The 5,452-nt window shown below is 32.3% G+C and overlaps 1 pseudogene; it reads left to right on the top strand.

The window, feature by feature from the left end:
- The first annotated feature begins 332 nt into the window (after window positions 1-332).
- LOC132014657 (U4 spliceosomal RNA) lies at window positions 333-415 on the top strand (annotated as a pseudogene).
- Window positions 416-5,452: the final 5,037 nt, after the last annotated feature.

Consider the following 5,452-nt stretch of genomic DNA (forward strand, 5'->3'; position numbering starts at 1 on the left):
ATAAAAAGATCTAATTTATGTGGGAAAAAGAACAGTGGTTACCTCGGAAAGCCTAGAGGTGATGATGGATTTGAAAGTATCACAAGGAAACATTCATGTAATGTTAACGGTTATAACTCAATAGCTGTTTGGATTACATGGGTTATATGTACATGCATTTACCAAAACTCAGTGAATGTACACTGAAAATATATGCATTACACCATATATAAATTGCATTTCAAAGAAAAATAACACAGACAAAAGACTGAACTCTAGTGATATGCATGCTGAAGTATTTGGGATGAAGCATATTATTGCCTGCAGTTTACTTTGAAATGTACCAAAAACTAAGCTTTGCGCAGTGGCAGTATCATAGCCAATGAGGTTTATCCGAGGCGCGATTATTGCTAATTGAAATGTACCAAAAACTAAAATGAAATGATGGATGGATAAAGAAATGTAAACTGATGAGATTGCAATAAAACAAGGATAGTGAAATGGTAAAGACAGATTCTACATGATGGATATACAGTTGTTTACTGTAAAGTATTTGCAATGTTTGAGTATTAAAAAAAAACTTTTAAAAAATCCGGACTGTGCAACTTCAATGCCTCTCTTTTTTCAATATCTAGGAAAAGGGAAGTTTTCTATGGCAAAAAAATTTTTACCTGTTTCTCTCCTTATTCATTTTACTAACAGATGGCCACATACTTCAGGGAAGGTAAGGTCCCTTTCCACCTACAGAGAGTGATATGTTATTTATCCAATCCAATGCTTATAATTCTCTTCCTCTTGTTAGTGATTAAGAACATCTAGCTAATATATAAAGAAAAGCCTCCTATATGGCATCCAGGGAAGTGCTCCATATCCTTCAAGGAGAATTAGGGAAGGAACATTCTTTTTTCTGGCCTCTCACCATTGATGTTTGACCTGAGAATCTTGGAGCAGCTGCAGCCATCTTTCAACCATGAAGGGACAAGCTCAAAGTCAAAGGCAACATGCTACACAAGCAGAGCAAAGAAAGCATAATATGGGTTCAGGATGGCATCAAACAAACTAGAACCTTTCTTCTGAACTTCTTATGAGAGAAACATGGAGGTTGACTAGAGCTGCAGCTGTCCTCTTGCCATGAGCAATAAGCATGAAAACAAAAATGAAATGTGCAAAGGATGTTAGAACAAAAAGAGCTTGGCTTTTTAATATCATTATTGAGATGCTTACACTATCACTTGAAGTCCTCTAGACTTCTTGTTAAAGAAACAATAAATTTCTGTAGGAGTTAGTTGTGTATTTTGTTATTTGCAGCTGAGAGCATTTTGACCGTACACAGCCTTGAAAACAGAAAGTATCTGCATATAACCGTGAGAAGATGATGTTTAAACTATTAATTGAGGTCATTTTATTGACTGCAATTCTGCCATGGACTTTATTAAAAGAGGTTGTTGTCACTTAGAGTCATAAGGAAAAACTTTACAAGAAGAAGGAAGCCAACTGAGGCTCTGAGGGAGGAGTAAAATTTCACAGGATGGAGAAGTCAAAAGTGAGGAAGTTTCAAATAGGGGACTTATAGCTCAGAAGACCAGCTGAAGTCTCCTGCCTTACCATTACCTGAGAGACAATCCAAACTGGTTTCTCAGGATAGAAGAAATCTCCCCAACAAGTATCTAAAGGAGAAAATGTTTCACTCAATAAAAGTCACATAGAATGAAAATTACTCTCCTCAAATAGAATCAGTTGTAATGCTATAGTCTCTAAGTAATGGAAAAACCCAACTAAATAAAATAGCTTATTGAATAAAGAAATATATTGGCTTATAAAACAGGAAGACTTTTGATAGAATAAGCTTTGGGATTAATTGGCCAACTCAAAAATGTCTACAGGGAGCCTCCCCCCCCCCCACCTTTCTGTTTTCCATTGTTGGTGCATTAATTTTGCCATCAGGATGTATCTCCCTCATGATTGCAAGATGGTTGCATTGATGCTGATGTTTCATGACTTTTGTTCTTTTTCTTCCCCTGTAGTCTTCATTATTGCTTCAGCTTCCCTTCCTGAGTACAAATTCCTTCTGTGGCCAGTTTGCACAGTCATACATGGTAGTTATGACATTTCCAGTCTTCATATTACCAGTTCAGCTTTGCCCATTCTCTCATGGTTCCAACACAGCATTTCCTGAAAAGGAACTCAATTTAGCCAGATTGAATGTTGTGAACAGCAAACTGCACATAGTTGAAGAAAGAACCAGTGAGACTGAAAATGTGCCAGATGAACCTCTCAAGCTAATACACAAAAAGAAATAAAGAGTGGGGAGAAAAAAAAATGGATCAAAATATCTAAGAACTGTGAGACAATCACAAAAATTGTGACATTTGTATAATAGGGATACCAGAAGCAGAAGAAATAGAGGAGCAAAATAAATGTTTTTAGTAATACTGGCAGGGAATACTTAAAATTAATGACAGCAAACCACAAATCCTAGAAGCTCAGGGAATACCACGTAGGAAAAATTCCAGAAATAAGTCAATATCATACCCGAGCCATCATATTCCAACTGAAAAACAAAAACAAAACAGACAAAGAGATCTTGAAAGAAGCCAGGAGCAGAGGAATTTGGGAGAAACACATTACCTTCAGAGGACCAACCATAAGAATTACATCAGACCTCCCTCCAAAACCCATGAAAGCAAGAAGAGAATAGAGTAAAATATTTAAAGCTATTGAAAGAAAAAATTCACCAGCCTAAAACTCAAAACCCAGTGAAATTATCCTTCAAACATAAAGAAGAAATAAACATACTTATTTCAGAAAAATAGAAAATAAAAAATAAGAAGAAAAATAAAAGCTAGACAATATGTCACCAGTAGTCCTGCCTTGCAAGAAATGTTTAAAGAATTTTGTCAAAAGAAGGAGTATTATATAGGTCATAACTATGGATTTATATATAAAAGTAAAGAATTTTAGAGAAGGAATAAAAGAAGGTAGATAAAATAATCCATTATTTTTCTTATTTTTAATTGATCTAATAGAAACCATTTTTTACAAGTAACAATAGCAATAATTTATTGCATGATTACAGCTTATGGATAAGTGAAATGAATGATAGAAGTATCATAGAAGAAGGGAGAGAGGCATTGGGGATACTCTGCTATAAGTTACCTGTACTGTCCAGGAAGAAGTTCGGTGTTATTTAATAATTGACTTGGATTAGTTTTAAATCAAAAACAAAACAAAACAAAAAAACAGCTTAGGGAAACTGTTAAAATAAAATTTGAGAATTATAATTGATAAGGCAAGAGAAGAAATAAATGGAACCAAAAAAATGCTCAATTAAAACTGAAAAGGCAGAAAAAGAATGGAAAACAAAAACAGAAACATAAAACAAGGGCAACAAATAAAACAGTTCCAAATATGGTAGATATCAACCAAACTATGTCAATAATTAAATATTAATATTCTAAATGTACAAATTAAAAGACTTCTGAAGAGAATTCTTTTTGAAAACAGCTATATGTTGTATATAAGAAAATCAATTTAAATATGAAGACAAAAATAGATTTAAAGTAAAGGGGTGGAGATAGCTATACCAAGCTAACACCAATCAAAAGAATGCTAGAGTAGCTATTTTAATTTTAAATAAATCAGACTTCAGGACAGAAAATTATCATGAAGAAAGAGAAGAATCCCCTAATGATAAAATGATTAATTCTCCAAGAACACATAACAATTCTTAATGGGTATATACTTGACGATAGAGCATCAAAATTTCTGGGTCAAAAGCCAATAGAACTGCAAAAAGAAACAGAAATTCTGCTGTTGTAGTTCAAGACCCCAACATCCCTCCATCATTAATTGACAGGTCCAGCAGACAGAAAATCAGTAAGGACATAATTGAACTGAACAGGTCTATTGATCTACTGGATCTAATTGACATTTCATTCAACAGCATATTCTTCTACAGCTCAAGTGGAACATTGATCAAGATACATCACATATTGAGACATAAAACACATACCTTAACAAATTCAATAGAATTAGAATCATATAATATCTGCTCTCAGACCATAATGGAATTAAACTGGAAATCAATAATGGCATAGATAGCTGGAAAATCTCAAAATACTTGGATATTAAACAACATATTTCTAAACACACGAGTTAAAGAAGATGTTTCAAGAGAAGCTTTAAAATATTTTTAACTAAATGAAAATGAAAATACAGCTTCTCAAAATTTGTAGAAAACAGTTCTTAAAAAGAAATTTGCAGCATCAAATGTATATATTAGAAAAGAATAAAAAAAACCCTAAAATCCATAATCTAATTTTCCACATTAGAAAACTAGAGAAAAAAAAACAATAAAAACTTTAAACAAATAGAAGAAAATAAATAAATAATAAAATCAGGGCAGAAATCAAGGAACTGAGAACAGGAAATAATAGAGAAAAACCAATAAAATCAAAATCTGGTTTTTTTCAAAAAAATTTACAACCCTCTAACTAGGCTACCTAAAAGGGTAGTGGAAAGAGAACACATAAATTAGTAATATGAGAAATGGAAGAGAAACTATTCTTACTGATTCCATGGATATTAAGAAGATAATAAAGCAATATTATGAACTGTATGCTCACAAATTTGAGTGAAATGACAATTCCTTGAAAGGTACAAACATATATAAGGCTATATATATTAAAGAAATTGAATCAATAACTTTTAAACTTTCAAAAAAGAAAGTGCTAATCCCAGATGGTTTCACTTATGAATTTTACCAAACATTAAAGGAAGAAATAATACAAATTATCCACAATATCTTCAAAAAAAAATAGAAGCTATGAGGTCATCATTACTCTAACACTTAAACCAGATAGTGAACTTACAAGAAAGTTCTCATAAACATAAATTCAATAGAACTCCTAACAAAATACTAACAAATCAAATTTAACAAAGTATAGACAAAATTATACACTTGAACCAAGTAGGATTTATTCTATGTATGGGAGGATGGTTCAACATTCAAAAATTTCAATTAATGTGATTCTTCATATCAGTAGGCTAAAGAAAATCATATTGTTGTATCCAAGAAAAGCTTTTTGGAAAATATAGCCCTCCTTTGTGATAAAAACAAATAAACAACAACCACAAAAATTCAACCTCTCACTTGGAGGGAACTCCCTCAATCTGACAAAGAAAAGTTATAAAAATAAACTCTTCTCATAACCTCATAGTTAATGTTGAGAAACTATGGGCTTTCCACCTAAGACAGAGTACAAGTATGTCTCCTCCCACCACTCTTATTAAATATTGTACTGGTAGTTAATGAAATAAGATAAGAAAAAGATATACAGATTTAGAACAAAGAAATAAAACTGTCATTGTTAGCAGATGACATGATTGTCAGTGTATAAAATCCCCAAAACTCAACAAAAAATTCCTGAAACTTAATGAATATAGAATGTTTATCTTTGTGTATGGTGTAAGA

Source organism: Mustela nigripes, chromosome 3 (assembly GCF_022355385.1).
Source record: "Mustela nigripes isolate SB6536 chromosome 3, MUSNIG.SB6536, whole genome shotgun sequence".
In the NCBI taxonomy this organism is placed as follows: Eukaryota; Metazoa; Chordata; class Mammalia; order Carnivora; family Mustelidae; genus Mustela; species Mustela nigripes.